The sequence below is a fragment of the Mus musculus genome, chromosome 4 (assembly GCF_000001635.26).
Source record: "Mus musculus strain C57BL/6J chromosome 4, GRCm38.p6 C57BL/6J".
NCBI lineage: Eukaryota > Metazoa > Chordata > Mammalia > Rodentia > Muridae > Mus > Mus musculus.
The window spans coordinates 25844859-25857121 of NC_000070.6; the positions used below are offsets into that span (position 1 = coordinate 25844859).

The following is a 12263-nucleotide window of genomic DNA, read 5'->3' on the forward strand; positions in this document are numbered from 1 at the left end:
ATGGACCATCTAGATACTGCCATACTAGGGGATCCATCCCATAATCAGCCTCCAAATGCTGACACCATTGTAGACACTAGCAAGATTTTGCTGAAAGGACCCTGATATTGTTGTCTTTTGTGAGACTATGCCAGGGCCTAGCAAACACAGAAGTGGATGCTCACTGTCAGCTATAGGGTGGATCACAGGCCCCCCAGTGGATGAGCTAGAGAAAGTATCCAAGACGCTAAGGGGGTCTGCTACCCTATAGGTATAACAAGAATATGAACTTACCAGTACTCTCAGGAGCTTGTGTCTCTAGCTGCATATGTATCAGAAGATGGCCTAGTTGGCTATCTGTGGAAAGAGAGGCCCATTGGTCTTGCAAACTTTATATGCCTCAGTAAGGGGGAATGCCAGACCCAAGAAGTGGGAGTGGTTGGATAGGGGAGTGGGTGAGGGAGGGTATGGGGGACTTTTGGGATAGCATTGGAAATGTAAATGAAGAAAATACCTAATTAAATTAAAAAAAAGACATTAAGGAAGAAAATAGGAGATGGATACTCCACCCATGCTGATGGCTCGATCAAATTAATACTGTGAAAATGATTGCACTACCAAAATTAATTCACAGAGTTAATGGAATCCCAAACAATATCTTCACAATATACTTTTAAAAACTATTTAATCTTCTTTCTTATAGTCCAGATTTCAACCTTCTCCCAGTCCATGCTCTAATTGTTCTACATCCCATACCTTCTCCTCTATACCTCCTTTTCCACAAGGATGTCCTCACTCCACCAGAGCTCCCCACTCACTGGGATCTCTAGTCTCTTGAGGGCTAGTTACATCATCTCTGAATGAACACAGACTGGGCACTCGAGTGCTATATATGTGTTGGGGGCCTCATATCTGCTGGTGTATGCTGCCTGTTTGGTGGTTCAGTGTCTGACTGATCTTAGGGGTTCAGGTTAATTGAGACTGTTGGTCCTCTTACAGGGTCACCCTCCTCTTCAGCTTCTTCCAGATTTTTCTTAATTTATCCACAGGAGTCAGCAGTTTCTATCCATTGGTTCGGTGTAAATATCTGCATCTGACTCTTTCAGCTGTTTGTTGGGTCTTTTGGAGGGCATTCATGATAGGTCCTTTTTTTGTGAGCACTCGATAGCCTCAATAATAGCATCAGGCCTTGGAACCTCCCCTTGAACTGGTTCCTACTTTGGGTTTGTCACTGGACCTCCTTTTTCTCAGGCTCTTCTCATTTTTTTCCCTGCAGTTTCAGATAGGAACAATTATGCATCAGAGGTCTTGACTGTGGGTTTGCAACCCCATCCCCCACTTTATGCTGTTTTTCTTCTGGAGGTGGGCTCTACAAGGTTCCTCTTTCCACTGTAGGTCATTTTATTTAAAGTCTTTCCCTTTGGGTCTTGAGAGTTTCTCACCTCCCACATCACTGGTACATTCTGAAGGATTCCTCTACCTCCTATCTCCAGAGGTTGCCTGTTTCCATTCTTCCTGATGACTTTCAATCTCATACCAAATTACTGATGCTATTGAGTGGCCTTGGGGAGAGGGATACACTTAAAATCACACACACACACACACACACACACACACACACACACACACACACACACACCTCGAAAGAACAATTGTAAACATATTGAATGAAATTATAGAGAAAATAAATTTACCCCAAAATGACATGAACAGTCAGTTGAGTGAAACAGGTAGTCTATTAAGTATTTGAAATGAGAACTAGATAAAAAGAAATGCTGGTCAAGAAAACAGACAAGCTGAAATGAAAACAAGAAAATGTCAACAAATCATATAGGGAGTTCATTGGAAAGCCTTACCCATAGAATAGGTTATGTGGTATTCAGCATATCTGATCTTGAAGACAGAGAACTCAGGATCATTCTGTGAGGATCAATATGAAATTTAAAAACAAATTAGCAAAACATGAACAAGTTTGGGGGCAGCATGTAAAATCAAATTACCAACTATGGGCATATGAAAAGAGGAATAAGAATTCCATACTAGAGGCACAGAAAATATTTTTAATAAAATTTTAGGAAAAATATCTCAATATAGAAAAAGAGATGTCCATCTAGGTAAAAGAGGCATTATAGTACACCAAATAGGATTAATAAGGAAACTCCACATGCCATATAGTTTAAAAATCAAAAATACAGAGAAAGGAGAGGGTATTGAAAATCTCAAGAAAAAAAAAAAGGTTAGTCTCTTATAAAGGCAGCCAATCAAATTAATAGTTGATTATTCAATAGAAACTTTTAAAGCTGAAGGATTGCAAGCCCTAGAAGATGTATTGCAAGCCCTAGAAGGCCACATCTGCGAACCCAGACTATTGTGCATAGTTATGCTATCTGCCACAATTGAAGAATAAACTAAATATTTCTACAATTAAAATAGACTAAAAGAATTGATGACCTCCAATTAGCTCTACAGAGGACACTGGAGGGAATACTTAGGAATGAAAAGAAGAACATCCAAGAAGCCACAGAATTGTGTGGGGAGGGGAATCAATAACACACAATCAATAAAATGATAGGAGTCAGTAAATAGCTTTCAATAGTAACATAGAATATCAATGGTCTCACCTCCTCCCCAACAAAAATACAAGAGAGTAGCAATTTTAGGTTAGAAAATAGAATCTATGTTTTGCTGCTTCCAAGATATATATATATATATTTCAGCATCAAAGGTAGATATCCCTTTAAGGTTAAAGGATAGGAAAGCATACTCCAAGTAAATAGAACCAGGACGCAAGCAAATATTACTGTTGTATTTCAAAGGAAAACTAATGAAAAAGAATAGAAAAGGCCAATTCATATTGAGTAGCAGAAGAACCCATTAAGAAGACATTACCATAATAAACACATCAAACACAGGTAAACTCAATTTTGTAAAACAAACATTAATTAGACATAAAATCACAGATTACCTGCAACACAACAATAGTTGGGTTACATCAGTACTTTACGTTCACTGAAAGACAGGTCACCTGAACAAAACATAAAAAGTAAAACATCAGGGTAAATGGCACCATTTATCAAATGGACCTAGTAGACACCTGTAAAACATTCCTCCTGTATTGAGTACAGGCTGTTCTCAAAAGCTCATGGTGCTCTTTCTAAAATAAGCTATGTATTAGAATACAAAGCATATGTTATCATCTACAGATAAACTGAAGTAGCTTTCTGCATTCTATCTGGTAACAATGGAATGGAATAAAGCTAAAATAATAGCTTAAAAACATATACGTTTAAAATCATGTAGAAAATTTGTAGCATAGTTAATACAGGATTACTAGTAATAAGATAATTTTACATAGTGTAATTCATTTAGCATAAGGTAAGGTGTTATTAGACGCGTTCTCACGACCGGCCAGGAAGAACACCACAGACCAGAATCTTCTGCGGCAAAGCTTTATTTCTTACATCTTCAGGAGCCAGGGTGCAGGAAGCAAGAGAGCAAGAAGCAAGAGAGAGAGAAAACGAAACCCCGTCCCTATTAAGGAGAATTCTCCTTCGCCTAGGACGTGTCACTCCCTGATTGGCTGCAGCCCATCGGCCGAGTTGACGTCACGGGGAAGGCAGAGCACATGGAGTAGAGAACCACCCTCGGCATATGCGCAGATTATTTGTTTACCACTTAGAACACAGCTGTCAGCGCCATCTTGTAACGGCGAATGTGGGCGCGGCTCCCAACATCTCCCCCTTTCCTTTTAATAAGAGCAAATAGGCCACCCATATTAATGAGAGTGGAGATAGAGGTCAAATCCCCAGTGTGTAGGTAAAGGAGCCATGTACAGGATTAGCTCTTAGGCTCACAGGCTTTTACCCAGAGCAACCCTGACCTGCTCCCGTGTCGTTTTGCCTGGGGGAAGGGAACTAGGACACTGAACCTTCATGAAAGATGACATGTCTCCCTAGAATAGGCTCATATATGCCGCAGAGCCTTTCCATTGCAGTGCTTAGCCGTGCAACTCTCTCGGGCTGCTGAAGCACACTCACTCTATCCCGTGCAATGAGTCTAGCCTCGTGAGATGTAAGAGCTGAGTGGCCAGCGACCTATTGCCTAAGCATAGATAACCATATATCAGGGGGAGCTCCATGTTCTAGTCCTGCAAGCGCCTGGGCAATAACCACCTTGTCTCTCCTAGTTTGGGCCTTAAGCTTACAGACCAATCAAAGAAGCAACACTAATCCACAGCAAAGTGTATCTCCAAATAATATTAATCCCACCCATTTTTTAAAGAAAGAAAATGCTGAGGAGATCCAATTGGGTAATCCTTTGGTCAGCGACAGGTCCAAGCGCGTGGAGTTGACCTGAAGTCTCAATTCCCGAAGGATCTGTTCAAATTCAGCCATCCAATTCTGTAACATATACTGAAAAAGACTTTTTGACAAATTAGGTGCCCTAGTAAATTTAACATACTGAATGGAAGTAACACACAATCTCGGAAACTTTTGTTTACACCCCAGCTGAGCTATTTGCCATAATACATCTAGTTGTATCTGGACAAGATCTATGAGTTGATTAACCAGCATGAGACCTCTCTGTATCTTGACATTAGCTGAGGCCTGTTTATCTATGACTGTAGTCACTGAGGCTGACAAAGTGTTAATGGTGTCAGTCGTCTGGACCTGTCCAGACAGAGCCAAGGCTGTCTGAATCAAGGCTAAACCCAGTTCCCAGTTAGTGGTAAAAAAGCAGGAGAATACTTGAGCATTATACATCACCGTCATTGGGAGTGGAAATGTCGACATTATCCCCCAACGCTGCTCTCTCTTTATTATTGACGCCCTGGACATCACCAAGACGAGGGACATCAGTATTCCCTTGGTCAGTCTGGATTTTTTGGGTGAGAGGCCTTTAAGGGCAAGCTGTGCAATTGCATCAGGATACCAATCTATTATTTTAGCTGGGGATACGTTTGGATGGATCCACAACAATGGCCCATTCTGCCACAAAACTGCAGTTGGCAATTGTGCTGTCTTAAAGACACACAAACTGAAAGGCTGCGAATCCTCAATACGTTGTAATTGTGCATTCTGTAAGGCCTTTTCCACTTTTTGTAAGGCCTGGTTAGCAGCTAGAGTAAGAGTCCTAGGGGAGGAGATATGAGGATCTCCTTCTAAAATACTAAACAAAGGCCTTAACTCAGCGGAAGGAATCTTTAAAAAAGGTCTGAGCCAATTAATATCTCCCAACAGCTTTTGAAAATCATTTAAGGTATGGAGGTGATCTCTTCTTATCTCTACCTTTTGGGGCACAATCTTATCTGGGGACACCACAGAGCCCAAGAATTGTCCTGTATCAGAAATTTGGACCTTTTCTGTGGCTATCTGTAAACCCCACTGACTTAAAGTTTTAAGTAGAAAAGGATATGCCTTTTGTAGCATGGTAAGGTCTTTATGGCACAGGAGGATGTCATCCATGTAAAGGAGCAAAATTAAAGAGGGGAATTGTTCCCTCACTGGCAAAAGAGCTTCTTGTACATAAAGTTGACACATAGTAGGACTATTGGACATTCCCTGTGGTAAGACCTTCCATTGATACCTCTTATCAGGTTCCATGTGATTAATAGAGGGGATGGTAAAGGCAAATCTGGGCCTATCCCTTGGACACAAAGGTATAGAAAAGAAACAATCTTTAATATCTATAATAATTAAATTCCAGCCACGTGGTAAGGCGGAAAGTACAGGGAGACCCCTCTGTACTGGGCCAAATAAGTTCATTTGCTCATTAATGGCTCTGAGGTCATGGAGCAGTCTCCACTTTCCTGACTTTTTCTTAATTACAAAAATTGGAGTATTCCAAGGTGAGGTAGAGGGTTCAATATGGCCTAATTTTAATTGTTCCTCTACCAGTTGAATCACAGCTTCTAGTTTTTCAGAGGATAGGTGCCATTGAGGAACCCACACTGGGTCCCCTGTTTTCCATGGTATGGGTCGTGCTGCCCCAATGGCCGCTAAGGAAAACCCAGACCCTGTCTGTCTTGGTTTCCATTAGGTGAGATGGGCTCTATCCTTCCCTGTTCTTGATGTCCTAACCCTTTTCCTTCTTTATAACCCATCTTTGCCATGATATTTTTTGCTTTAGTTGAATACCCTCCCGATGGGGCGTTTTCATTGGACAAAATAAGGCCCAAATGCTGCATAATATCCCTTCCCCAGAGGTTAACCGGGAGTGGGAGCACATAAGGTATGAATTTCCCTTGCTGCCCTTCAGAGGATTCCCACGTCAAGGCAATGGAGCTTATAGTGGGACATGATTGATATCCTAGGCCCTGTAATGAATGAGATGACTCTGTGGTGGGCCATGCTTTGGGCCACCAATGTGTAGAGATTATACTTTTATCTGCTCCGGTATCAAGGATGCCTTCAAACTCTTTTCCGTTGATCTTAAGGCGGAGCTTAGGTCTATCATTTAAAGATACAACCAAATAGGCAGAATCATTTCCTGAGGAGCCCATTTTCTTTATCTCAGGTCCTGCAGATTTCTCCCTGGTATTATCAGGGAGGAGCAGCAGCTGAGCTATCCTATCTCCTTTACTAATAGAAAAAACGCCCTTAGGGCTTGAGCACAGGACCTGTATTTCAGGGGAATGTTGACAATCCATAACTCCAGGGTGGACTACTAAGCCCTGAAAGGTGAGTGAACCCCGGCCGAGAATAAGGCCCATGGTTCCCGGGGGCAAGGATGGTATAGGCTCCACTGGCACCGGCTGAATACTCATTTGAGGCATTAGTAGGAAGTCGGAGGCGGCACGCAGGTCCACCCTTGTGGGTCTTCCTGGGTCGCCTCTCTGACTGCTTCCTGGGTCCTGACAAACCGGTTCCCATATCTTTGAGGGCCCTGGGACCGAGGGCCCGATGACCCGTTTTTTGGCACATAAGCTGATTGACTATCAGGTGGGGGAAGGACTCTGCCCTTTATATCCCTCACAGAGCGACACTGGTCAGCTCTATGATAACCCTTGCCACACTTAGAGCAAAGAGTGAGAGTCCCTCCCTGTTTATCTGGAGCTCTGCAATCTTTCTTAAAATGCCCAGGCTTTCCGCAGTTAAAACATGTCCTCTGATTATTTCTGCCCATGGAGCGGTTCTGAGATTGAAGGATGGCAGCCGCTAAGCCTGCATTGGTGAGAGGTCCCCCAAGCTCTCGACAGACCCTGAGCCAGTCTTGTAAGCCTTTGTTCTTTCTTGGGGCTATGGCCGCTCGGCACTCCTTTGTGGCTTGCTCATAGATGAGCTGTTCTATCAGAGGCGCGGCTTGCTCTGAATCTCCAAAAATACGCTCTGCTGCCTCTGTCATTCTGGCCACAAAATCTGAGAAGGATTCCTGAGGTCCCTGGATTATCTTTGTTAACTGCCCAGTGGTTTCACCTGCTCGAGAGAGCGCCTTCCAGGCCCTAATAGCCGTGGAAGAAATCTGGGCATAAGCTCCCCAATGGTAGTTTGTTTGATCAGCAGAATAAGCTCCCTGACCCGTTAACAAGTCAAAAGTCCAATCTCTCTGCTCTGGAGTCAAAGCAGCTGCGTTTGCTCGGGCCTGCGCTTGTGCAGCTTCGTGCCAAAGCGCTCTCCATTCCATATATTTGCCCATACTAGGGAGAGCGGCTTTTACAACCGTTTGCCAGTCAGCAGGAGTTAGTGCCATGCCAGCGAGCCTGTCTAACTGCACCAAGGTAAAATTAGCATTGGTTCCGTATTTACGAACCGACTCGGCAATTTCTTTAATTTGTAAGTATTCTACCGGAGCGTGGACACGCCCACCCTCGGCTCCTTCAAAGACCGGAAATGCCTGTTGTATTTTCCTTTGTTCCTCTCTGGGAATGAATGAGTCTGCGCACTGCCTCTCTGCGCACTGCCTCTCTGCGCAGGGCTGACGCACTACGCAGGGCGGGGACTCCGCATAGGGCGGACCTTGAAACCGACTGCCCTGAGGCCAATCAGCAAACTGGCCTTCGCCAGCCGCTTTTGGCTTCCTTAACTGATTAGCTAGCATTTTACCTGGCTGGTACCCTTTTTTCTCATAATGAGCTGCTTCTTCCTCCCAGTCTGTTTCCTCAGAGGAGAATTCTTCATCTGCTTCAGAGCTACTAAGAGCTGGCTCCCCGAGCCCATCCAGCGATGAGCACAGGCTCCTTTTCCTAGAGACCTCCGCTAATTGATCTTTCTTCTTTTCCCTTTTTCCTCTTTTTCTTCTAATCTCTCTCCAGGTATTCCTACCTAACCTTAACTTTTCCTCGGGTTCAAGACCCTTGGAAAGGCCTGTATACTTATTTTGTGTACCATATTTCCTCTTTGTTCCTACTCTCTCTCCCCACTTTACTTCTGATAGCTTGTCCTGAATTTCATCCAGAATCCGCCCTGCCTTAACCACTTGATAACATGTGAAAAGGAACAAAAGGGCTCCTAACACCAGAAAAAATTCAAGGCCAAACATATTCCACTTTACTTCTGATAGACTGTCTTGAATTTCCTTAGAAAGTTCAAGGCCAGGCTTACCTCGTAAAGCTATACTCACTGGTACTCTCGTTCCCCAGCTGAAAAGTTCTGAATTCATACAGTTGAATCCTTCTTAACAGTCTGCTTTACGGGAACCTTTATTACCGCGACCCGCAGTTCTGGTTCTGGAATGAGGGATCTTCCTTGCGCCAGTCCCGAGTTTTTTCTCGTCCCGGAATTCGGCACCAATTGTTATTAGACGCGTTCTCACGACCGGCCAGGAAGAACACCACAGACCAGAATCTTCTGCGGCAAAGCTTTATTTCTTACATCTTCAGGAGCCAGGGTGCAGGAAGCAAGAGAGCAAGAAGCAAGAGAGAGAGAAAACGAAACCCCGTCCCTATTAAGGAGAATTCTCCTTCGCCTAGGACGTGTCACTCCCTGATTGGCTGCAGCCCATCGGCCGAGTTGACGTCACGGGGAAGGCAGAGCACATGGAGTAGAGAACCACCCTCGGCATATGCGCAGATTATTTGTTTACCACTTAGAACACAGCTGTCAGCGCCATCTTGTAACGGCGAATGTGGGCGCGGCTCCCAACAGTAAGGAATACATTCATGTTTATGTTAAAGTTTTCGTTATGAGGGTTCGTTTTTCTCAATATTCTCACCAGGCTGGTTATGAGGCTTTTGGCTTCTGATACACACTCAATACTGTATCCTCACTAAGATTTTTCTGAGACATCCTGTTGCCCTGTGTCATGGAGATTTCCTTCACCCATATCATCAGGGTCTGCTCTCTAGCACTTCCCCAGTGATAGGTGGTGTCAGCTCACCCAGTGAGGGATGGAGCCATCTCTGTTCTCCCTCCCCCCCCCACCCCCCAACATTAACATGGCCCCAGGTGGCAGCCAGACCAGACCTTTGGTAGCAACATGGGCCACTGATATAGACACAGACCTCTGTTGTTGTAGGTCAATAGACCCAGACATAGCCCTCTATGGCAGTATGGGCCAGGACATTACCACAGCCACAGTTGACAGTAGAGAGTATTCATATCAGGCTGTTTCTCACTTCTCTGCATCTCTGGCTTCACCTCATTGCACTGTGTTCAACTTGTTTCACATGACATACTTGTTTATTGTAGTGGCAGTGCTTAACTGTCCCACCCACAGAACATCATCAGTGACTTTTTTTTTTTGAAAGGTAGGATGATTAAATGTTTCCTCAATCCAAAAGTTTGTAAGGAAATAAATCTCCAGCCAAAGCTAATCACAGCACACTAAAAGTATAATTCAACATACAGTCGTCCTGTCTCATGAGTGAATCATTACCACGAGCAACTAGAGAGAGGAACAGAGAAGCCAACGATACCAAGTAAATTCAGAAGGACATATCAGTCAGCTGTGGTCTCTACTCTGCAGGTGCTGCTCTTCTTCTTGGGCTAGGATGCATCTCTGGGAGTCAGAGTGACCATGGTCAGTATTCTCAAAGGAAGAATTCATAGGCCCACTGGCATTTGCACTTGTTCTTGGAACTGTTGATGGACAGTGTAATTCATCATTTCCCAGGGAGCAAGAACAGAAACCCTCATGTCTCCAGTTTTGCCTCTCTACAGACTGCACAAACTGCTTGGCTTCTCTTGCTTTTCTATCTCTCTACCATCTTCTTGCTTCCCTCTTTTTCTCCAATTACTCCACCACGTATTTGCTCACTTCTGGGTCACCTGCCCTGTGAGGGCTGGGAGTGACCTGTGATGTTCAAGTGCTTCTTCCCTACATACTAAGTTTGCTCTTTGGTGGAGTCTCTGTTGAGATCTCTACCCATATTTTAATTGCATTATTTGATTTGTTAATATTTTGCTCTATAAGTTCTTTATATATTTTGAATATTGCTGTCTATAGAGTGTGTAGTTGGTAAAAATAATTTTCCACTCTGTAACTTGCGATTTTGTCTGAGTGATGGTGTACTTTGTTGTATAGAAGCTTTCAGTTTCACAGGGCCCCATTTATTAATTGTTCTCCTGTACTATGACTGTTCCGTTCAGTCTTTTTCTGTGTCAATGAGTTCAAGGCTAGTCTCAATTTTCCTTCCAACACATTCAGTGGGCCTAGCCTTATATTGGGGTATTTGATCCATTTGGAGTTGAGTTTTGCTCAGGGTCATAAGTATGGAACTATTTGGATCCTTCTACATGCAAAATTCAGTTTAAACAGCAATGTATCTTTTTTCTAATGTGTATTTCTGATTTCTGGCCTCTTTATAAAACAAAAAACAAAAAACAAAGAAACAAAAAACCCAAACAAAAACAAAAAAACAAAAAAAAACCAAAACCAAAAAAAAAAAAACAAAAACCAACCAACCAAACAAACAAATTAACTGGTGTCGATAGATATGTGAACATATTTCTGGATTTTTCCATTAAATTCCCTGGGTCAATATGTCTGTTTTGTGTCCATACCATGATGCTTTTATTACTATAGCTCTTTTTACACCTCATAATCTGGGATGCTGATATTTTCTGTAGCTATTTTTGATTGTTCAAGATTGTTTCAGCCATTCTGGTTTTTTGCTTGTTTGTGTGTGTCTTCATATGAAGCTGAAGGTCTTCCTTTTATGATCTGTGAATAATCATTTGAAGCTTTAAAGGGGATTGCATTGTATCTGTAGCTTGCATTTGGTAGGATGACTAGTTGTACTGTATTAATTCTTCTGATCCATGACCATGGAAGATATTTCTTTTTTTTAAATTTTTTTTATTGGATATTTCCTTCATTTACATTTCAAATGCTATCCCAAAAGTCACCTATACCCTCCCCCCTCCGCCCTGTTCCCCTACCCACCCACTCCCACTTCTTGGCCCTGGCATTCCCCTGTACTGGGGCATATAAAGTTTGCTAGACCAAGGGGACTCTCTTTCCAGTGATGGCTGACTAGGCCATCTTCTGCTACATATGCAGGTAGAGACTCGAGCTCTGGGGGTACTGGTTAGTTCATATTGTTGTCCACCTATAGGGTTGCAGACCCCTTCAGCTCTTGGGTACTTTCTCTATCATGGAAGATATTTCTGTCTTCTGATACTTTGTTCAATATCTTTCTTTAATGATTTGAAAATTTTACCATACAAGTCTTTCACTTGCTTTGTTAGAGATTTCCCTAGATATTTTGTATTATTTGAGGCTACTGGGAAGGGTGCTATTTCTCTGAATTTTTTTCCTCAGTCCACTTGTCATTTATATCTAGGAGGGCTAGTGATATTTGTGAGTTAATTTTGTGTCCAGCTCCTTTGCTGAAAGTCTTAATTAGCTGATTTTTGGTGTGATATTTTTGTTTTTTGTCACTTAAGGATAGTATCATATCACCTGTGAGTAAAAACACTGATGTCTTTCCTTCAAAGTTGTATCCTTCAGTTGTATTATTATTATTCTAATTAAGACTATATTGCTATATTGAATGGCATAAAAGGAGAAGTATATTTTGTCTAATTAATAATTTTAGTGGGATTGCTTTGAGCTTCTCTCTGTTTAAGCTGGTGTTTGCTATGCGTCTAACTAAACTTAGGGACCACTCAACAGGAGATAAATTATGTCTGGCACTAGAATTTCATCAAAATTCCTTGGGCTAATAAGATCATGGATCTTAGAAAAGAATCTACTACTGTCTTTTTATAGGACTAGCATAATTCTTCACTACATTCTAAATCTTACCCCTAAACCAACAGGCTAGTGTAACCGAGGAAGTTCTGTTTATAGAAAATGGAGACTATCACAGAGAGCTTCAGCTGGGCATAATGTAGAGATCAATG

The 12263-nt window shown here is 42.6% G+C and overlaps 1 long non-coding RNA gene across 2 annotated transcripts; it reads right to left on the reverse strand.

The window, feature by feature from the left end:
* Positions 1 to 299: 299 nt before the first annotated feature.
* Positions 300 to 8556, reverse strand: Gm42263. Of its 2 annotated transcripts, none has more exons than XR_881169.1 (4): positions 8520 to 8556; positions 2945 to 3004; positions 1836 to 1899; positions 300 to 336 (listed from the first exon to the last, which is right to left on the reverse strand). It is a non-coding gene; the product is annotated as a predicted gene, 42263 (long non-coding RNA). The 2 variants fall into 2 exon arrangements; XR_881170.1 differs by lacking the exon at positions 8520 to 8556 and adding an exon at positions 3441 to 3460.
* Positions 8557 to 12263: the final 3707 nt, after the last annotated feature.